The sequence below is a fragment of the Choloepus didactylus genome, chromosome 20 (genome assembly GCF_015220235.1).
Source record: "Choloepus didactylus isolate mChoDid1 chromosome 20, mChoDid1.pri, whole genome shotgun sequence".
Classification (NCBI taxonomy): Eukaryota; Metazoa; Chordata; class Mammalia; order Pilosa; family Megalonychidae; genus Choloepus; species Choloepus didactylus.
Window position 1 is genome coordinate 32,813,867 of NC_051326.1, and position 23,524 is coordinate 32,837,390.

Consider the following 23,524-nt stretch of genomic DNA (forward strand, 5'->3'; position numbering starts at 1 on the left):
GAAGAAAGGAAATTAATATAAATGGATTCTTACTCAGTGCCAGACAGTGGGCTGGGTACTGTCAGGCATTTTATCTCATGTGATCCCATAATGGTTAAATTCATGAGTCAATGTGGCAAGGTTTATGTGTCCAGATGTTTCGTCAAGCAATCACTGGCCTAATTGTTACCATGAGGGTATTGCCTGGATTTAAATCTTCAGTAAGTTGATTACATCTACAGCTGATAACATCCACAATCAACAAAAGAGATTGCCTTCAGCAAATGAGAGTAATCTCCTCAGCGAATCAGTTGGAGGCCTCAAAGTGAGAACCGAGGAGCTCAGCAGCCAGGAAAGAATGTCCACTTCTACCTCAGCCAGCCAGCTTCTCCTGTGGAATTCAACCTCACCTCTGTCCAGTTTCCAACGTGCCTTATGGAATTCGGACTCGCTGATCTCCATGCTCACATGAGCTAATTCCTATCATACATCTCTGTCCGCTCTGTTTCTCTGGAGAGCCCTGACTAATACAGATCCTCTGAGGTAATTGTTGGTATTTACAGTTTCACAGATAACTGACTCTCAGAGGGATGGAGGGCTTATTCAAGATAACAGAGCTAGTGAATGGCAATCCCAGAATTTAAACCCCAGACTACCTGACTCTCTTCCCACTCTGCCTGGGTGCACAGTCCACCCCTGTCGCTCTGGTGAGAGCCTGACTGAGTCTGGGTTAAAAGACCCCCCTAGTCTCCAGTCTGCCTCCTGGCCAGAGTCCCATGAAGCTGCAAGCCGAAATCAGCAAGGGAGGTGAGCGTTGTTTCTGTTTCTGTCTTTCTGGACAATTTGTTCCATCGGTGCTTGTTTTCAAACAGTTGAGCATTGCTCCCCCAGGGTTTCCAGGCAGCTTTTGTTTGGAGCGGAGTGAGCTCCCCCGGTCGGCCGATTTTCTCTGATCCATCTTTCTTCGCTTGTGCCTGTCAGAAGGTATTTTAAGGAGGTTGGGAATTATTCTCACTGCTAAGCTGGGAGGACTCTGGGCCAGACTTGCCGGGAATCTAGGCTTTTATCGGGTTTCCTCTCTCAGAACATGCGGTTTGGGGCCACGTGTCAAAACCCTCACATCACTGTTCAAAAAGCCAACTCGTGAGGCAGGATGATCATAAATGCTTTGTGCTGAAAGCTACCTTAATAATGATTTACTTCTCGTGCTCAGATGAGGAAATGACGGCTGAGAAAGGTGACGTGAAATGTCCAAGTTGACCTAGATAATTGTTGGCACAGCCAGGGGCAGCACTCATATTTTTTGAAACCCAGTTCATGTCTCTTTCTGCTATACCATACTGCTGTTGAAGAAACCAGAATTAGATTATCTATCTATCTATCTGTCCATCAGTCCATCCATCTATCCATCTATCCATCCATCTGTCCATATGAATTGTAATTGAAAATAAAGCAAAAGGCATTTCCACACAAAAAGGTAAGAGTTTCTCCACCTAAAAACGTTTAAACTAAGAGTAAAACTCACTGTGAAGGATTAATTGGTCCCCAGAGTATTTTGCATTATTAGATTGGTTGGAAGGCTTTAATATTACAAGAGTCCTATGACATTGTGTCAGTTCCAATCATCAGTCAGAGCCTTTTTTACAAAAGGGAAAGTTTTTAATGACAATTTTAACATCTTGTAATAAAAAAACTATGCATCTCATGTTTACAGTTTTTCAAAAACACAGCTTTCTGTGAAGTGCAGATTGCATGAAGGAAGTAGGTTTTAGAATTTCAGACTCTGGGAATCAGATAAGTCCTGAGACATAGGTTAGAAAAGAAGGAATATTGAACTTGAATCCAAAGACCTGGGTTCAAGTCCTGACCAACACTTAATCTGCTACATATTCTTGGGCAAAGGAATTAGTCTGAGTCTCACCCTTTTCATCTAAAAATGGAATTAATGACATCCCCTTTACAGGGTTGTCATGAGAACTAAAGAAAATAATGAACTCTAATTGAACACTTTCTATGGGCCAGACATTGTGCTATGTGTTTTCTGCAGATGTTATCCCATTTGGGGAAATCAAATATATGGGAAGAAAATCCCACATTTACTGCAAAACCCTATTCAAATTCAAACTATTGTTAACATTCTTTCCATGTATACCATCTGCTCTGGACACCTCTCCCCTCGTCGATGACTTCCACCTCATCACCCCTAATCAGACTCATGGGCACTATTATTCATAATGGAACATCAAACAGACGTATAGAGCCTTACATTTTATAAGGCACTGTTAAGCACCTTATCTAATTTCACACTCTTGACCAGCATTTAATCCCCATTTATATTAGATGGGGAATTGAGGCCAGTGAGAAGAAATGATTTTTCCACCACTAGCTAGTGGTAGTCTGGCCTTGAGACTCAGTCTTGCAACTCAGGATTAGAGTGTGTTCCACACACCTTTCTCCCTCATTCTTCCCATGTTTGTGACTTTCTTGCAGCCTGAACACACAGCTCTCCATCCTCTTCACCCCCAGTGACCCCTCCAGCATTACTCCCGAGGACCTGATAATCACTTTGTACTGTCCCAGAGAGATCCAGAACACTGTCCTCCCTGTCTTCAACAACCACCGCTAAACCTGTCGGCTCTCTCACCACAAGGGACCTGCCCATCATCTTCAGTCGTGGTAACTTTACATGCGTTCAGAGCTGCGGGGGAGTTCACCTATTTTCTACTCCTCAGCGATGAACCCTGGTGCACCTCCTCTCCTTGCCTTGACTCTCAGAACACATAGTGCTGCTGGAGCATTGCGCTGACTTGGCCTATTCTCTCGGCCCATGCTCTTTGAATATACCTGGAATTGAACTTCCTTGAGTGGGTGGTTGGCTGGAAAACCCCTCTTGGCTGCTGTAGGGAACCTTCTTCATGCTCCATAACTCCCAACCCTGCTTTGTCCCTCTCATTCTTAGAAATAACTCTGCACTCACTTTCCCAAGAATATGAAAGCTGTTAGCATGAATTCTGTCTCCTCTGTACCTCACAGGATCTCCACATTCATGTTGCTTCCTCTGAAATCAGAGTAAGAAACATCCCTTTCCCTTCCCAAGGCGACCTGCATCCTCTGTGTTTCTTCCACCCCCTGCCAACTCCTCTGCATGAAAGCACAAGGTGGGAGATGCTGAGTGCATGTAATCCATCCACGAAATGACTGGAGCACCAAGTGGGAGAGAGATGGGGGTGGGGTGGGGAGGTGTTAAATAGTTACCTCCTAACATGAGGATTCCCCACAAAACAGTCCTTTAAATATTTGAAGACAGCTTTTTATGTTTCCTCTTTTCAGACCTAAGACCCCTTTCCTTAAGCATTCAAGTTCCTTCACTACCCAAACCATTCTTTCTTGAATGTGCTTCAGCTAGTCTGCATTCAGCAGTATACTGCTAAACATTTAACAACTGGCTCTCCAGGGAAAAAAAGCCCAATTTGTAGTACCTGCTAATTTCTGAGGTATAAATACTCTAGCTATGGCTGATTTCAAGCTACCAATGTGACATCACTGGATGTGGAGCTGGGAAAAGATGCATATAATTGGAACAGGCTTCAGCACACCTCTTTCCACATTCATCTTAAACTGCAGTGAGATGAAAACAGCTCTGAGGAAGGTTAGAAAAACCACCACATTATGACCAGCTTAGTAATAACTGATTCAGGCAAGAATTATCAATGGATACTGAAATCACTGGATTTGGGAGAAACAGAATATTTACACAGTATCAAAGCATCTCCCCAGCGATCACTTTTTAATTACAAAGAGGATGAAAGGTCCTGTTACAGGAGATAGTTCTGGTGGGAACCACCTTAACCAAGTGACCAGATCAAGCATGACCAAAAAAGGGACAAAAATGACACAGAATGCCCCCTGATGCAACCCACTGAGCAGGACTTATGCAGTATTTCTGCCAAGAATGTTTACTGTATATCCAATCACAAGGAAGAAAGAAACACAAATGGAGAGACATGATACCAAGCAACTAGCCTGTATTCTTCAAAAATATCAATGTCATGAAAGAATGAAAGACTAGGAGCTATTCTAGATCAAAGAAGAATAAAGAGACATGATAACTAAATTTGTGATCCTGGATTGAATCCACATCAAGGTAATAAGTTGCTATAAAAGGCACTATTGGAGCAATTTAAGAAAGTTGTATATGGACTATATATTTATAATCATATTATATCAATGTTGATTTTCTTGAATTTAATAAGTGTATAGTGGCTATATAAGAAAATGTCCTTGTTCTTGGAAATACATGGTGAAGTATTAAGGGGTGAAATCTGTGACTTACTCTCAAATGGTTCTACAAAAATAAAAATAGTAATAACAATAGAAGAGAGAGAGAAAAAAAGAGAACAAATGCAGCAAAATGTGATCAATTGGTAAAATGAGAGTGATGAGTATACAGGTGCTCATTATATAATCCTTTCAACTTTTCTGTGGGTTTAAATTTTAACCTTGTAATTGTTTTCAAAATAAAAAATTAAAAGGAAAAAAGACAAACCACTGAGGAGTCATCTAACTGGCACAGAATAATGGAATCAAACAGGACTATCACCTCCCTTATTCTACATGCTATATCTCTATTAATGTGATTTATGATTGCAATAACTTTTGAGGGGCAGCCATGTCACACAGTTACTCATATCAAGCACCCTGTCAACCACAAACACTAAACCTTGCTTTAAAACGTGTTGTCAAGCAACATCTTCCCTATCATGGGGTACAGGATGTCATGCGAATCCATATTAAATTATCAGGTCCAGGCTGTCTCCTGGGGTTCAGGATCATTTTGGATTCTGATTCTGCATCCCTTTGAATTCAGTGTCTTTGCAGATCTCCGAGAACTGCAAAGAACATGCTATCTGGGATTTAACAACATTCAACAAAAATTTATTGAGCACCCAACATTCAAAGCAGTGGTTTGGATACAAAAGAATCAACAATGAATAAGGCATAATTGTTGACTGTAGTCTTCTGGAAGATAAGAACTAGCCTTTCAACTTCCTTAGTCATCCCGGAGCACTAAGCATGTTGGTTGAGCATGTAGTAGATACTTAATAAGTATCTGTTTTGGCGTCAAATAGGAAAGCAGGCAAAATGCTTAAGAACCAGTTCCCTTAAGAGATGATACAATGAATAATCAAATATATGGAAAAGTTTAAAAGATCAATAGTTATCAAAGAAATGCAAAACAAAGAAAAATGAAACATCTAAAAATAATAGGACAGTGCTATATGATGCTGGCAAGATAGCTGGTGAAAACTGGTGTGTTTATACATTACTGATAATAGTGAAAAATATTTTTGGAAAGCAGTTTGGCAAAATGTCTCAAGAGCCATAAAAATGTACACTTCCTTTGTTCAATAATCTCATTCCTGGGAATTTATCCTGAGGAAATAATCCCAAAGAAGGGAGAAGCTATATCACAAAGAAATTTATTACACTCTTATTTGTAACGGTGAAAAACTGGAGAAGTCGTGAATGAACAATCCAAGAACAATTAAATCATGGTACATCAACAAGATGGACCTTAATAAAGCCCTAAAAGTGGTAATCATGAAGTCTGTTATATAAAATGTGGGAAATGCATATGCTTTAATATTTAGCAAATAAAGCATGCAAATATAAGTGTTAACGTAAAACAGGGATCATTGAAAATAATTGACTTTTTGAGTGGTAGAATTATTAGTAATTTTTATTCAGTTTTCTGAAGGTATTGTTATGTTTGAGGAATATAAAGAATTTAATCATCTATTGACTGAAGGAGGACAGGATCATAGCAGACAACCCAGTGAGGCTTGGTTCACTTGGTTATATCTAATGGTCTAATAAGCAGAAGATGGGTGTGGTAGGCTGGCAAACACAGACACCCTCAAGTGTGCCCAGGACCAGAGAAGATCTGATGAGGGCCCTTTTTTACTATCATTGTCTGAAACTTGCTGCAAATCAGAAGCACCTGCGAGACTTCTATATCAGCCTGGAGATTCTGTTTCAGAAATTTGGAGTGGGCCTGGGAATCTGCATTATGAAAACACCCCCCCTCTCCACCCCATTTCTGTTTCAAGGACATAGTCATGCTGATATTCTGAAAGATGATTAAAATTTCATTAGCTTTTGATTTTCTTCTCTATTCAACCTTTTCCATTTCTCCTAGCAAACAGAGGTCCCAGTTGGTTGGAATCTCCTGTTGGACTTTCAAGTGCAAAATTGGATTAAAACTCCAAAGGGGAACTACAGAAAGGAGGTGGGGTGCAGTGAGGGACAGGAAGATGGACTAAGCTTCTGGGCTGAGTCTCTAGACTCACTCCCTGGAGTAAGGGTGGCGGCTGAAGGAGGATAGTAATGCTGGATCCAAGCAAGCACTCCAGGCAAGCAATTACTCAGCCTCTGCTGGGTCCCACCCAAGGCCAGATGATGTACTGCCTGATTGGGACTCAGTGAAGCCCCAGCTCAAGTTTCGGGGCCTGGCCTAGAGCCCATGGGCTGGAATCTGCTCCCCCCACCCCCATCGTCTCTTCCATCAAATAAAACGGCCTGGAGGCCTAGGGCTGTACCTGTTCCTTGGGTGAGTAAGGACCATCATGCCCAGCTTTTCTGTCTGCTGGGAAGAAGAGCTTGCCTGGGGCCCTATGTATTTGGGGTTTGTATGGCTGGGGATTTGAGAGCTCTTCAAACTAGCCATTCCCATGGGTTCTGGTGGGTAACATTCCCAGTCCCTCTCCAAGGAAGAAAAACAAACAGCTGAGAGCAGGCAGTTCCAGCTGTGGGACACTTTCCAAGATTGAAAGTGGGAAAAAAAATTATCCCGGCCCCAAATGCCTAGTTAAATGGAAAGCAACGGGCTGTAAAAGGGAATGGGAATTTCTCCATAAGCCCCAGTTTTATCAAGGAAATTTAAAAATCCATCCTTGAGAAGTTATGCATTCTGCTTCATAATTTGCAATGTGGTATTATGGTCCCTTTTATACATCTGTTTGCATAATATGTACTATAAAAGACCATAAAAATCCACATGGCCAGGCTATGTGAATTGAGCACAAATGGGTGGAAGAGAGCATTGGCTTGGTACTCACCTTCCTTGTAGAAAATCATCCTCCTTGTCCCTCTCTACTGGGTGCTTTAGTTTCCTTATTTACTTCTTGCCATGAGGCCAGGTGGTGTGGGGGACAGACACTGGACTTCAGAAGCACCAAGTTCCATGCCTAGTTTGATCACATATTAGTAGACCCCTTCCTTCCTGGGCCCAGAACTCTAGTGTCAAGATGGTCTGCATTTCCTCAGGGGGAGCCAGGCAGAAGCCAGGCAGGCCAGTGAGGCTGGTGGGATGAGCACTTAACTAGGAAACCAGAAACTGAGCCACAGCTCCCAAACCCTAACCACCACCATTTAAATTTAATGAACACTGTTCCAGTTTGCTAATGCTGCCATTATGCAAAATACCAGAAACAGATTGGCTTTTATAAAGGGGATTTATCTGGTTACAAAGTAACAGTCTGAAGGCCATGAAAATGTCCGAATTAAGGCATCAATACAAGTATACCTTCACCAAAGGAAGGCCAATGTCTTCCGGAAAACCTCTGTTGGCTGGGAAGGCATTTGGCTGGCGTCTCCTTGCTCCCAGATTGCGTTTCAAAATGGCGTTCTCCAAAATGTCATCTTTCAACAGCCATCTTCAAAATATGTCTCTCGGCTGCAGCAGTGAGCTCCTGTCTGAGCTCTTATATATAGGATTCTAGTGATTAAATCAAAGACCCACACTGAATTGGCAGGGCCACATTTCCATGGAAACATTTAATTAAGAGGTCACACCCTAATCAAAGGTGTCACTCACAGTTAGGAGGGTCACATCTCCATGGAAACATTCAATCAAAAGGTTCCAACCTAATCAACGCTGATACGTCGGCCCCCACAAGATTGCACCAAAGAACGTGGAGTTTTGGGGGACATAATACATCCAAACTGGCACAAACACCAATTTATTTCTCCCATGAAAACTATCAACCTCTTTGGGCCTCAGTCTTCTCATCTGTAAATGGGATCATGATCTCTACACATAATGCTGTGAGGACCAAGTGAAATAATGAAAGTAAAATAGAATCACTACTATAATATAATGGTGACATTAGTGATGAGGATAGTGGGATGCTGGGGGCTTTGGGGACCCTACAAATTGAGCAGCCTTCGAATTAGGCCATTGGAGCCAAATGATAACTTAAGAGTAGGAGGAAGGCAAGAAAGGTGCAGATGAACAGCATCATATGATTCATCCCAGCTGACCTCCTTACACCTTCACCACATTCAATTAAAAGGCCTTTGCCCCATGGAAACTGCTATGCCCACAGGGACTGCAGCTGGATGGGAAACACCCCTGCCTGATAGTGTTTCAGGTCCAGGTCCTGTTCTCCACTGCAGTCGGCCTGGGCAAGGACGGGGCCATGGTCACAGGGCTCCTGAAGAGGGGCTCGGGGCTGCAATGGGATGGGGCACAGAAGAGCCAGCTGCTCCAACCACAGGAAATCAGTGCTACTGCAGAAAGTACTAGACTACAGTGAGCTGGCTGGGCTGATGGGCTGCCAAACACAGAAGAGCAGGCTAATCTGGGCGGTTTCAGAGAGCACCTTAGGGTCCAGCAGGCACCCAGTGAGCACAGCAATGCATTCAGCACACCAGCATCCCTCAGGATGAGAGCTGGGCTGAGAGCCCTAAACCAGCCTGGATGATGCCAACCCCTGCCTCTGAGCCAAGCCTTGCAGCAAAGGGAGGTCCAGAACCACCAAGGAGGTGAGAGGGCTTAGCACATCTTCACTGCCAGCTGGAGGCCAGCCCCAGGGTCTGAGGCAGTGATACCAGCACTTCCATTGCCATTAAATCACATGTGTCTGGGCCTTAATGAGAGCCAGACCCCGGAGGTGCCAGGAACCTTGTCCAGGCCTACCCTTGTCTTTTTGGGAGAACTTCACCCCACCTTCTACCTCCTGTTCAGTACTGTGCCATGACGGGCCTTACACTCACGCTTATGGACACCCCAGCCCCCATATCCCAGTTCCATCTCCACCCCAACACCTGCAAATAGCCACCCCTTTGACAGCAACATGGTTTGCCCTCAGGAGGATGGTCCAATGACCCTGGAAGGAAACTGGAGCCTTTAGGGCAGGGAATTCCACAGTCCCAGGCCCCTGGAGTATGGTCCAGAATGAGGGGAACCTGGGCTCCCAGTGAACATATTTTCTAAGCCCTGAGGACTCCTAGTCTTTTGGGGTGGGGTGTGAGCAGATGAGAGACAGAGTGGGGCCCCCTAAAGTGTGGGGACCAGGGCAGGGCTCCAGTTGCCTATGGCTGAGGGTGATATTGAACTTGTCCATCCTCAGCAATGCCCAGGAACCCCAATGCTGGTGTTTCTCCTTGAATATATGTTAACAAATACCGCCTATGCCCTCACTCAGTCAATCTGCTCGAGATCTGTTTTAAAATGACTACGTGAAATAGAACAGTACAACACAAAGAGTAAGCCCTAATATAAACTATGGACTATAGTTAATGATATAATATTGGTTGATAAATTTAAAAAGGTATCATACTAAAATGTTAATATAGAGAAAACTGTGTGTGGGGTGGGGGGAGTAGTTATATGGGAACTCTGTATTTCCTGCATGATTTTTCTGTAAACTTCAATTCTAATTAAAAAAAAAAAAGTAATGCCTGTAAGAGTGTTCAGCTCTATGAAAAAAACAGAATAGTGTGGATTAAATTTTATTATACAGATACAACAATAACTACCATTATATTATGTGTTAGGACTCACTGCATCCCAAGAGGAATGGTGAGCATTTAAATACGTTGTCTTATTCAAGGGTCATCACAGAACTTAGAGGCTGGCATTAGGATTCCATCTTACAGACAAGGAAACTGGAGCTCAAAGAAGTTAAATAATTTGCCCAAATTCACAGAGTGAAAAAGAAACAAAATGGGATTTGAATCCAAGTCTGTGTCATTTCAGACTTTGTGATGATACAAAAGTTTTAATATATGTCCCCTGCTCTCAAGGAGTTTCCAGTTTAGTGGGGAGTCAGACATAGAAACTACCAGCCTCAATACGAAAGCAGGATGGAAGACCCGCTAAATAGATGCAGGTGCCATAGTTATTTCACATGACATGAAATTTTTCAGAGCTGATGAGACTTTGAAGGTCTAGTTCAGAAATTCTCAAACTGGAGTCCCTTGATACAATCTCTAAAGGGCCCCAAAGTAGGGGATCATTGACATGTAAAACAAGCACATCAAATGTAGGGGCTAGGCCTCCTGCTCAAGGTCACACAGCCAGTGGCAGTGCTGGGGCCAAGAACTGGAAGGCCTGACCACCCATCCAAGGACCTGTCCTCCAGGGTGGAGCCACTGCCTTGCCCACAGGCACATACATGGAGAGGCAGAAGACAGAGCCAAATCAAGAATGTATGCATTTCCCAGACCTCCCAAGGGCTGCATGGATCTATGGAGCTGGGGAGTGTGCCCTGAACCCCATTGAGGATACAGATGCTTCCTCTTTCCCATGGAAGGAAAGTTCTCCAAGATTTAGGTGGAGAGGAGGAAGCCCAGAATGCTTTCTTCTCAATGTTTCTCACTAGGAATGACTTCAAGTGTACTTTGATTTCTTGGGAAGACATTTTCTGATCAGCTCAAAGTTGGAATACAAGATACCGGTTTGGATAGAGATACCAGTTTGTTCGGATCATGTCCTTGGAAAGGTGACTGCACAGTGGATCTGATTTTGCTGACACCATATAAGGACAGGGGTACAGACCCTGAGAAGCACAGCTTCCCTTAGCTCCTGTGTCCTCAGGCTGGTTGTCCAAAGTGAATCTAAGCTACTTCCTCAATTTCTCCCAGGTAAAAAAAATCTTTCTTGTGGATCCAATAATAATGAACCATTTATACATATTTATGGTGAGAGAATCATTTAAAATACAGTTATTGCATGTAAATTGGTTCAACCTTTCCCTAAAGCTTTATAAATGTATGTACACTTTGACTCAGAAATGTCATTAGAAATCTATCCTAAGGAAATAATTGGCTACAATGTGTAACTATGTATGTGGAAACATTATTTATCGTAGCAAAGCAATGTGTTACAGAATGGATTCTTCCCCTCTATCTTCACTCCCTTCCTTGCCATGACACAGACCCAACTCCTATTGGGCCCAAGCACAGGCCAAGCTAGGGTAATAGAAGGAGGCCTTTTGTAATAAGCCGCAAAGAGAAAGCTGACAGGAACTCTATTTTGCACAATAGTGAAGAGGAGTAGTGCTTAGAAGAGGTTGCTTCTGCAGGTAACAGGTCTGCTGCACAGAGAAGTCTGACCTTGAGGCAGAACCAGTGAGGGCTGTTTTTCTTCATCCTTTCCCGTCTTTCCACAGCCGAGTCCAGAGGAAAACCAAATGGCTGAAGACTGACAAGCTGGGCCAAAGGCTAAGAAGATGAGGTAGGATGGGACAAGGTGGGATGCTGGGGAGGGGGCACAGCAGGCAAGTCTTAAAGACCTGGAAAGAGGGACCCATGGGGCCAGGTAGTTGAAGCAACAGAGGCTCCCTGAAGGATCAGGAAAGAGGCTGCCTCTCAAGAATGCAGAGCTAAGAGGGACAGGTGAATATGCTGCAGGAGCCCCTTCCTCCCCACCACCTGGGGAGGGCTCCTCGGGCCACCGGAGCCTGGGCTGAAAAGCAATCCTGCACTCCCTCCTGGACTCCCTGCATTTACTCAGCCAGCCATAGAACAACTGTGCTGGTTTGGATGTATTATGTCCCCCCAAATGCCATGTTCTTTACTGTATTCTTGTGGAGGCAGATGTATTAGTGTTGATTAGTTTGGAATCTTTGGATTAAGTGTTTCCATGGAGACATGACTCAATCAACTGTGGGTGAAGTGTTTGATTAAATTATTTCCATGGAGATGTGGACCCCACCCATTCAGGGTGGGTCTTGATTTAATCACTGGAGTCCTATAAGAGAGCCCACAAACAGAAGGACCTCAGAGCAGCTCAGAGAGACATTTTGGAGAGCAGCTGAGAGAGACATTTTGGAGATGGCCACTGAAAGCAGACTTTTGCTGAAGCTAGCCCAGAGTTTGCTCTGGAGAAGCTAAGAGAGGACAAATGGCCCAAGAGCAACATTTTGAAGACTGCATAGGAGCTGAGAGAGGAGATGCAACACAATCCAGGTTCAGGAGATGCCAGCCACGCCTTCCCAGCTAACAGAGGTTTTCCGGATGCCATCGGAGTTCTTCAGTGAAGGTACCCTACTGTTGATGCCTTTGTTTGGACGTTTTCATGGCAATAAGACTGTAACTTTGTAACCAAATAAACCCCCTTTATAAAAGCCAATCTCATTTCTGGTATTTTGCATAACAGCAACACTGGCAAACCAGAACAACAACATTTTCATTAATGGACTGTTCTGTCCTGTCCTTCAGATGTAGAGTTGGAAACTTAAGTGTCCAACAACAGGGATTTGGGGAAAGGAATGATGGTACATCTGTAAAGTGGACTTCATATTTTAGATGGTGATGCTGTTAGCCAAGGTGAGGAATAAAGGAGATTGGGGTAAAGGGAGACAGTGAGCTGGGGCTTGGACCTGTTGAATTTGAAGTACTTGGGTGCCCTTCTTGTGGAGCTCTTAAAAGGCAGTTGCATGTACAGAAAGAAGTTGGGACTGAAAGTCATCAAAACTTATACAAGGTGGTGGAAACCAGGGCAGCAGGTAATAATATGTTTTAGAAGCATGGATCAAACCACCAAGGGGTGCTCCTGACAGGGAAGGAGGGTGCTGGCTCGTGGGGGAAGCCACCATAGCAGAATGCTTTAAGGGGAAACTTAGAGCATTCAGATAATGACTTTATTCCCCAAAAAGGTGGAAGTTATTAAAAATAATAATAATAATAAATAGCAAAGCAATGGGCTCCAAGAACCTAGGGAGTGACAGCTGGGTCCCTGAGGATTGTGTACAGGGAAATAGGGGTGCACGTCTCCACTCTGCCACATGAAGCCTGGAGCCCTGGACAGGACACCTCCCCACCTGGGGCCTCCATCTCCTTTGCAAAGCTAAGACCAGGACAGAGCCTTCCCACCCTTATTTTATGGGTGATTCTGCCTGTCTCTTGCTGTGTGTCCTCAGGAAACTTCAGCTTCTCCATCTGTAGTAGGAGTATCCTGCTGTTAATTGACTCCAGGAGCCTGGGCTGGCAGGGGTCTCAACCCCATGAGGACAGCTCACAGGCCTGGCTGAGAAGTAAGAGAGAAGTCACAGTTCGCCCTTGGGAGGGTGGGTCGGGGAGCATCGGGACAGTCAAAACCGCTGGCTGCTGTGTTCTCAGGGTTATAGAAGGATTCCCATGGCCTTTTCCAAAGGTGGTTTTATTAAAGCATTAGAGGAAATTGAAAGGGAAAAATGTGTCCCAATAAGCTCACCACACCACCACAGTTGTTTTCATTTCTCCAAGTTCCCTTTCACTCTTTATCCCTTTGTATATGTATTTGTTTGCATAATTGCACCCACAGTGTACACACCCAATTGAGGGCTGTTTTTTCCCTTAATATTATCTCCTAAACCCCTTCCCATTTGCTCCATGAGTTGTCATAGTTACTGTTTTTCAATGGCCGTGTAATATTCCTTTGTGTTGATCTACCATGATTTAGCCAAACAACCCCCACTAAGGTTGGACATTGAGGCTTTTTTCCTAATTTAGAGTTGTTATGAATAATGTTACTAAGGGTTTTGTACATCTGCCTTCTTTATAATCATTTCCTTGAGACATATTCCCACGAGTGGGATTTCTGAGCCAAAGGGTATAAACTGCAGTGTCCTGCAAAGAGACTGACCTCCTCAAGGAAAGCTGTTTGTTTAAACAGCTAAATGGCTGTGGCTAATGGTCAGGAGAGGAGTGTCAGTAGGTAAATAAGAGAGGCCTTTCCTGGACTCCTCCCAGGAAGCTGCAGTTTTCCCCAAACTCTGGCAAATAATACATTGAAAATGTTTCACAGAGGACAGCTGCCCAGACCCATTGTTGTTGACCACAGTAAGAAGGAGAAAGAAAGTGGCTTTGCAGAAGGGCTGCCTTCTGTCCGCATCCCTCCTCCCAGCACTAGCCCAGCTGTCTCTTGGAGTACAGGCCCCTCAGTCACTTTGGACACCGTCCTCACCCCATGTTCATCCAGGTGCCAAGTGTCTGTGTGTGTGTGGGGGGGGGGGGGCTCCAAAGACCCCTCGTGGAGATGGGGATCCCTGAGAGAAGGGGGACTGGCACCTGGTACCCCCACAGATGACTGCTGAGAGGCGGATTGCGTAGCTTAGAGTGGTGCTCTCGCCAGAGAGAAACCCAGCGAGAAGCTGGTGGAGAGCTCCACCCATGTCCCTTGAGCTTGAGCAGAGCCTGGGCCTGCTTCTCTTCTGGGGTTTTTGAAGAGGGGAGACCTGTGAAAGAAACTACACCAGCAGGGCGAGATGGGAACACAGAACGACCACCCTCCCCGCTTCTCTGCAAACCTTGGATGGCTCCTAAGGGATTTCAGTGGAACGTGGGGCTCCAAGGAAGGAGTATAAAGAAGGACAGGAGCCCAGGGGACACCTGCCAGCTGTCAGGCCAAGCTGGGCTTCTCAGTGGGAAAGGGAGTCAGGGCAAAGGAAAACTCAGGCTTCTTGTCTCTGAGGGGCTTGTCAGGGATGAAAGAAGGCAGGAGAAAGCTGCACACTCCTCTAACAAAACTCAGCACACCACCTGCCTGGAGGCTCCAGCAATGGGATCACCAGTCTCAGCTGGAACCAGAGAAAGACCAGGGAAGACCACCACTCACCACCACCACCCACCATCACCCAACACGACCATCACCACCCACCACCATCACCACCACCACCATCACCACCACCACCACCACCCACCACCACCATTACCCACCACCACCACCACCACCACCACCCACCACCACTATCACCACCACCACCACCACCCACCACCACTATTACCCACCACCACCACCCACCACCACCATCAATGCCCTGGAAGACTTGAGAATGGTTATGTGAGAAGTTCTCTATCTCCCCTATCCTTCCTCCTGGGCTTTCCCAACAAATTTTGGACATATACTAAAGAAATTTTTCATTGTTTATCTGAAATTCAAATTTAATTGGCCAGCCTGTATTTTTATTAGCTAACTCTGGCAACCTGATGTGGGAGGTGGTTGGAGGAGTCCAGGTGAGAGATGACAGGGGCCTATCATGGCTTGCTGGGGGGGTGGACCTAGGAAGTGGAGAGGGAAAGGTAAATCTAGGAGGATTCCTTGGTTTGGAGGTTATACAACTGGGTAGATTGAGGTGTCATTTACAGAGATGGAGAAGACTGTGGGAGAGAACAGGTTTGGGAGGTAATATTGAGTGTTTTGTTTACACACTGAGTTTGAGATGCTGTGCCAGTTCAATTATTAAGTCCCCCAAAACGCCATTATCTTTGATGCAATCTTGTGTGAGCAGACATATTAGTGTTGATTAGATTTTGGAATCCTTTGGGTGTTTCCATGGAGATGTGATTCAATCAACTGTGGACAAGACCTTTGGTTGGATAATTTCCATGGAAGTGTTGCCCCACTCATTCAGGGTGGGTCTGATTTAAATTACTGGAGCACTATAGAAGCTCAGACAGAAGGAGCGAGCTTGCTATAGCCAAGAGGGACACTTTGAAGAACGCACAGGAGCTGAGAGAGTAGCTGCAGATGAGAGACAGTTTGAAGATGGCCGTTGAAAGCAGACTCTTGCTCCAGAGAAGCTAAAAGAGGACAAACACCCCAAGAGCAACATTTTTGAGGAACTGCAGCCTAGAGAGGAACATCCTGGGAAAAAGCCATTTTGAAACCAGAACTTGGAGCAGATGCCAGCCACATGCCTTCCCAGCTAACAGAGATTTTCCGGACACCATTGGTCATCCTCCAGTGAAGGTACACTTTGTTGATGGACACTTCATGGTCTTAAGACTGTAACTTTGTAAGCAAATATACCCTCTTTCATAAAAGCCAATCCATATTTTTTTTGCATTCTGGCAGCATTAGCAAACTAGAACAGATGCTTTTTAAATAACCGAGTGGGGATGCCATCAGTAGGCAATCTAACATATTAGTGTGGGATTCAGGGCAGAGGTCAGGGGTGAAGACAGAGATGGAATCTGAAGGAATGTGATGAAGGTCACTAGGAAGAGAGTTCAGTTAAAGAAGAGAAGGGAGCCAAGGATTGAGGTCCTAGTTACTCCAAAATTTAAAAGTCAAGCGAGGGCCTGGGGCAGCAAAGGAGATCAGTAGATGGCTTAACTGAATTAACTTGGAACTTCTCAGAATATTTTCATACCTCTGCTTTGAGATGTATAGGGAAGGAAACATTTACTGAGCCCCTGGTATAAGCCAGGCATAGTCAAGGCACTTTGCATGGTACCTCACTGAGTCTTCCCAGTCCTGAGAGGTGGGTAATATTATCCCCATTGCAATGGTTAAAAAGAATAAGGAGGCTCAGAGAGGCTTAAACAATGTCCCCCTAGATCACAACTCGTAAGCGATCAAGCTGCCATGTGAACTCAGGTTTGCCTGGTTCTAAAACATCGGTTCTTTCTTCTACCCAGTGTTGTAGTTATTTTTATGCATGTCTGTTCTGCCAGTCGGTAAGATCTTTAAGGCAGGGGCCTCTCTCTCTTTGTATTTCCCCGTGTCTAACACAGTGCCAAGCACATAGCTGACACTCAACAAGTATTTGTTGTTTTGAATTTGAGGCAAGAAGGCTCCAAACTCTTGGGTGGTGGCGGCCAAAGCAAAGTGCCTACAGGATCATCGCAGGAATTCCAGGCCCTTCTAACTCCCCTTTCTCCAAAAGGCAGAGAACAAAGAGCTTGTTGGTCGTTCAGATTCTATCTCAGTCCAAACTCAAAGCTGTTAGTTTGTGGCGAAATCTATTTGACAGTTCTGGGCACACACAGCACGAGATACTACCGGAAAGAGAAGGAAGGGTGGGTTTAGAAGGTACAAGGCTGAGCTTTGAAGAAGGAGATGCAAAGGTGTGGAAGGAAGCAAGAGACTAATTTAAGTCCATTTCATTATCTTTTTGCTTAAATAAGAAATCTCCTTTTCCAAGCAAGGGATGGGTGCTGCACAGTGCCTTTAAACAGTTTCCTCCAAGACTGGCTCCTGGGATGGAAATGAAAGCACTTGATGAGTCTCTCTCGATATTTCCTGCAGAACGTGGTGAAATGAGGGCTGGATTATTGCACTGTCAACAGGAGTTATGTCTGGCTATAATCACATAACAGACCTCGATGACACTTTCTATGTGCCAAGCACGATTCTAGGCTGCTTACGTGGATGAATCAATTTAATCCTTACCACAATGCTGTGCAGTGGGTTACTACTATTATTACTTACACTGTATAGATAAGGATACTAAAGTGCTGGTAGCTTGAGTCACTTGTCCAAGGTCACGGAGTAAGTGGTAAAGTCAAGATTTGACCCCTGGCAGCAGGACCCCATAGACTTCCCCCCTGGGCTTTGCACCTCACCAGGAGACTCTGGGGCAGAGGCGTCCTGCATTCACCTCCCTCGTCCGGGCCCCACTCGCTAGCTGTGTGACCCTGGGCCCACACGGGGAATTCCCCTGTGTCTCAGTTGCCTCATCCACAAACCGTGAACCATTTTCTGGATTAGTTAGAGATTGTCATGAGGATTAGATGACACTATGTATGTGGAAATTCTTGAAAACTCTAAAGCACAATCCAGAGGTGAAGGATCAAAGTCTCCTTAGTGGTCATTGTAAGTCTAGAGCAGGATTGGCAAACAAAGGGCCAAATGGTAAGTATTTTAGGCCTTGTGGGCTATATAGTATGTTGCAGTGACTCAACTCTGCTGACATAATGCAAAAGCAGCCAGACAATATATAAATGAATGCTGTGTTCCAGTAAAATTGTATTTACAGAAACAGGGGGTGGCCATATTTGGCCCTTGGGCTAGAGGAAGGACTCCAGCAGGATGTAGCTGTGATCAGTCCTCTGCCCTGTCCTATCTAATTGAAATTAATGATTTGGCTGGGGACTCAGCAAACTTGCCCAATTTGCAGGGGATATATTTGCTGCCTCCACCCCTGCTGCTTTTCTCACCTCAGGAATGGTCTAAAGCATCCATCAAAGTTAAAGGGATAGGAAAAAGCCATCATCCTGGGCAGTAGAATCTTTGGTGGAGAAGTAAGTGTGTCAAAGTTCTCATGGTCCTTTTTCCTCCCACCCCCCCAGCAGTGAGGTGAGACTGGCAGTACCTTCTGCTGGGAGGAAGCTCTTCCAGCTGGGTGGGATCCAGCAGAAAGGGCAGTTGGTTTCTCAGGTGAGGAAGGTCTGAGTTCAAGTAACAAGGCTGGTGGGAAGACTCAAGGCATCACCGCTTCACAAGCATAAGCCACGAGGAGTGACTTGCGTGTGTGTGGCTAGCGTGACCTTGGTGGCATCCTCCCAGGGACTGTACATGTGGCAGCAGGCTATGGAACAGGGCTAAGGAACAGGGCTCTGGAACAGGGCTTTGGGTGGGATACTGGCTCAGACACGACTGATGGCACAAGGTTGAAAGGGAAAGCTAAAATGACAGATATCTGAATCCAGGCTCAAATTGATCCAACAGGCTGCAATACTTGGCAGGAGCCAACATGATGACATTCAACTGGGATTGCTGACAAGACCCATATTTAAGTTAAAGCAGCAACAAAATCAACAAAAGCCAGTTGTATTGACAGAGGATGGAGAAGTCCCCACTAGGCAATGTTTCCTTTAAAAGACATCTGGGGCTGACATGATTGTTAATGGCTGCATAGTATTCCATTGTTTGGGATGTGGTGTCATGCATTACTATGAGTCACTGCTAGAAATGCGAATGCAAATTTAGGCCATATCAACATACATGAGTGGCTAGGTCAAAGTTGGTCACAGACCCTCACACTGCCTTGGCCAGACCGCGCTAGCACTGAATCTAATCCCATTTACCACTCAGCCACCTGGAGTTTGTAGGGTGGGTGTAGGAGGGGAAAAATGGTCATTAATATTGAGGGGTTCAGTTTAGTTCAAACATTTATTGAGTGCCTATTAAGTGCCAAGTATTATGCTAGGCACTGAGAGTACAAAAATGCACAAGACACAATGCCTTATCATGAGAGAAGTTTCTTTCAGTCCAGAAGGGGAAGATTCAAATAAACAGATGATTTCGATATAACTTGGCAATTGTTAAGATAGAGGCATAAATACACAGTGTTTCAAAACCAGGTCAAGCAAGCTACTATTGATGGAATTGGGCTTACTTAGCCTGAAGTTTTAAACCAGCTGAAGAAAGCCTTGTGTTGAGTTGTTCCTGTGAGAAGAACTAGAAACAATGTGTTGGGGATAGTCAAGGAAGATAAGGAAGAGAAGTTTCTGTCACTTGCTGCTGTGCTTCAATAGAAGCACAATACCTCCTGGTTGGGAAGTCATGAGGGAGGTTCTTATCTTGGGAGGGAGGTTGCACAAGACATCTTCTAAGGGTCCTTCAAAGACTGAGGTTCTCAGTACCAGGGGTGGGGCTGACAACACAGAGCTAGTGCTCTCTCTCTCTCACTCTCTTACTCTCTCACTCTCTCTCCCCCTCTCGCTCTCTCTCTGTCCATTAAATAGGCACAATGCTGGAAAGACTGTCCTGCTTCTTGGCTCGCTGAGCCCTGCACTGTCACGGTAAGTCCGTGATCCTTCAAAGTTTCTAGGCTTCTCTTGCATGTTTATGAGAAACATGTGGGATATGGGGACCCACCCTCCCAGCACACAGAGCAGAGTTCTCTCTGTTTAGAGACAAAGTCTCTGGCTGTTCAGGCTAAACAAGTGAGTTTCTAATCCTTTTCTACTCTGAAAGTAAAATCCCTCTGATTGTGACTAATAATGATGATGATAGTAACAGTCAATATTTACTGAGCACTTACTCTGTGCCAGGTACTAAGAGCTTTTGTGTACTAATTAATTTAATCCTCACAACAACCCTATGGGGTGGGTACCATTTCATAGATAAGGAAACTGAGGCTCTGGGAGGTTAAATTGTTTTCTCCAAGATTATAGAACCATTCAGTGACTGGATTTGAATCCAGAGGTTGGCCTCAAAGCCCCATACTTGTCAAAGCATATGGCTATGCTCTTAGAATATTTGAAAGACACATAAGCTAAAAGAACTATTATTAAGTCCATAGTTTTTCAAACTATACCTTGTGTCCCATTAGTGGATCATAAAATAAATGTATGGATTGTGACTATTCTTTTAAATGACTAGACTAGAATAGAAATTCATCAGCATTCATCACAAATTTAAGAGTTATTTCAGATATGGGTATATGTACATGCTGGTTGTGATGTAAAATAAATTTTTTAATGTAGGTCATGGTCAAAATTTTGAGAAACACTGATCTAGTCCAACTTCTCATTTTACAAATGGGTTGTACTAACATTCAGACAGCCAAAGTAATTTTTCCCAGGATTACAGAGTGTTAATAGATGAGCTGGGACTAAATCCAAGTTTTTCTTACTCTCAGTTCACATTATCAAACTTATTTGACTTCAAAGAAAGCCAAGAAAAAGCAAGAGTAATAATACAAATAGTACTAGTAATACTACTACTACTAGTAATAACAATAACAATAATAGCAGCTAATATTTGCATAGCACTTACTGTGAGTCAGGCTCTATTCTGAGGGCTTTAAATATGTTAACATACTTAATCCTTACGACAATTCAGTGAGGTAGGCTCACATATATCCAGCATTTTCAGTTGAGGAAACTTGGGTACAGAAAAGTCCAGAAACATAGCTAACATCACATAGCTGGTAATGGCAAAGCCATGATTCAATCCCAGACAGGCTGGCTCCAAAGTCCGTTCTCTTAGCAAATACAAAGTACCACATCATTCTGCTCATCTTAACGGTCCCTCTATATGCCACAATGTAAATACTGTGATGTGTGTGTATTAACACAATTAATTACACACTTATTTCAACCAAATGTCCTTCGGTGATGATTCCATATTTGCCAGTTCATTTAGACACTTGATTAAAAGTGAAATAATCATCTTTTTTACACAAATAAGATCCTGTCCTTGTCTCTGTCATTCATTCAACAAGTCACATATTTAAACACATCATGCACTTGAAGAATCACATAGAGTTAGAGTATTTTTTTTTAAAGACAAAACTGTGAACAACACCCTGCCTTGTTCCCCAAATGATTAAGGCAGTTTATAAGGATACATAAAATACACTAAGATAATGGTAGGTGAGAATAAGGAAAAGGAACAAGTATAGAGAAACTAAACGTAGCCAACCATAAGACTAACATAAAAATGCTTTCTTTCCATAAAATTTATATACACTTGTTGTGGGAGGGCTACAAATCCATGTTTTAATTTTAATTACCTTCAAATTCACACATTTTACAACAGGACGACAACTGACTCTCAGTTCATGTTAATTACCTTCTTGAAAGTAATTTAATTTAATTACTTTCAAGTTCACAGTCTCCATAAGGTAAAATCAAACTATTCCTCAGGAAAAGCATACCTTCCTCTGAGAGTAAAACAGAAAATAATTTCTCCCTGGATCCTCCCTTGTAAAGGCAGCATTGTGTAATATAATGAACAACATCCTCAACAACATCCTCACGATATATGCAAGGATGAAATTTCATGGAGCTGTTTCTGATAGAGTCTCCCAATAAAAGCCAAAGTAGGGAATCAGGAGTTAAAGCATAAAAATAAAGAGTTTCTATTTGGGATCATGGAAAAGTTTTGGTAATGGATGGTGGTGATGGTAGCACAACATTGTGAACATAATCAATAGCACTGAATTATATAGTTGACTGTGGGTAAAGGAGGAAATTTTAGGTTGTATATATGGTACTAGAATAAAAGTTGTAAAAATACAGGGAACTGCACAACACAATGAACCCTAACTTAAAAAAAAAAAAAAAGCCAATGACATCATGCTCTTATTTCTAAGATGCACTGTTGGCATGCATAATCTGTACACTTTTCTGTGATTGCAGAGTCCAGGAACAGACCCTTGAAAGAAGGTGACCAAAAAAAGTGGTGCTTAGTTCAAATGACATGGATCACTTGGTCTCAACTCCCCTACAGACTGAGGCCTTCCCCAACCACTCCAGCCCTCAGGAATCAGACTCTCCTTTGCATAATTTGGCACTTAGAATAAGCTATGTCATACTGTCCTAATATGTGTGTTTTGTTATGATTTTAAACCTTCCCAGCACAGGAATCACCTTGTGACTTGCTTTATTTCCAGGGCTTATTTGAGAACCTGACACACACTAAGCACTCGTGTACAAGTTAAGCACTTGTTGAGGATGATGATGGCAATGTCTGGCTGCTGCTGTTAAGAAAGAATGAAATAATGGTGTGAGAAGAGATTTTATTTCACCAGAAACTCTTCCAGGTCCAGTTGCTGAAGTCTACACTGCTGTGATTCTCCAGCTTCCCCCCAAATTAAGCCCCATGAAATATATGCACTTCCCCTTTCTGCTGTTTCCTTTTCACAGTGGGGGAATGCAAATTCATCAATGGAATCATGAAAGGAGAGCGGAGGGAGGAGGTGGGCATTTCATAGGAGCTATGATTCCTAATGATCACACTTTGTCACCACAGTGATGTCCCAGAAGTCACATGGAGAAGACTGAATCTCCTTTAACCCTGTAACTCCACTGGAGACCACCCTGACTAAAGTGCTAGAATCAGGACCTGCTGATTGAGGCCGCCATTCAATCTCAAATCTCTTGTTTATGAACTTAAACCCAATAATAAACTGGGAACAAAATGGAGACATAATAGGGAACCATCAGCCCAGGTGATAAAATGTTGAGAAGACACAAAGGCTTAGAGTAGTTTAGGGTCAGGGGAATTGAGCTGCAGCCACCTTGAGAGATGACGGAGGGCCCTGAGCTGAAGGACTAGAACTCAGTGATGTGGGAATATCAGAGAAAAGTTTGTAGGAGGATGTTGGCTGGGAACGGATAGTTGGATGGCCAGTGGAAAGACCAATTGAGTGAACAGTTTGGGTGATGGCTGGACTAATCTTCTGATGAGGGAAACTGGGTGTTCTGGTTTGCTAATACTGCCATTATGCAAAATACCAGAAATGGATTGGTTTTTACAAAGGGGGTTTATTTGGTTACAAAGTTACAGTCTTTACCATAAAGTGTCCAAGGTAAGGCATCAACAACAGGGTACTGTCACTGAAGGATGGCCAATGGCATCCGAAAACCTCTGTTAGCTGGGAAGGCACATGGCTGGCATCTGCTAGCTCCCAGGTTGCATTTCAAAATGGTGTTCTCCAAAATGTCAGTGTCAGCTTTCAACGGCCATCTTCAAAATGTCTGTCTCAGCTGCAGCAACAAGCTCCTTCTGTCTGAGCTCTTATATATGGCTCTAGTAAAC

The 23,524-nt window shown here is 43.9% G+C and overlaps 1 protein-coding gene and 1 long non-coding RNA gene across 4 annotated transcripts in view; one reads left to right on the top strand and one right to left on the bottom strand.

Moving 5' to 3' along the window:
• The window catches only part of SCARA5 (scavenger receptor class A member 5), a 123,311-nt gene that overhangs the window by 56,281 nt on the left and 43,506 nt on the right, over nt 1-23,524 (bottom strand). The gene's annotated exons all lie outside the window — the stretch shown is intronic.
• Nucleotides 11,436-22,447, top strand: LOC119516875. Its single transcript, XR_005213392.1, has 3 exons — nt 11,436-11,500; nt 19,720-19,776; nt 22,377-22,447. It is a non-coding gene; the product is annotated as an uncharacterized LOC119516875 (long non-coding RNA).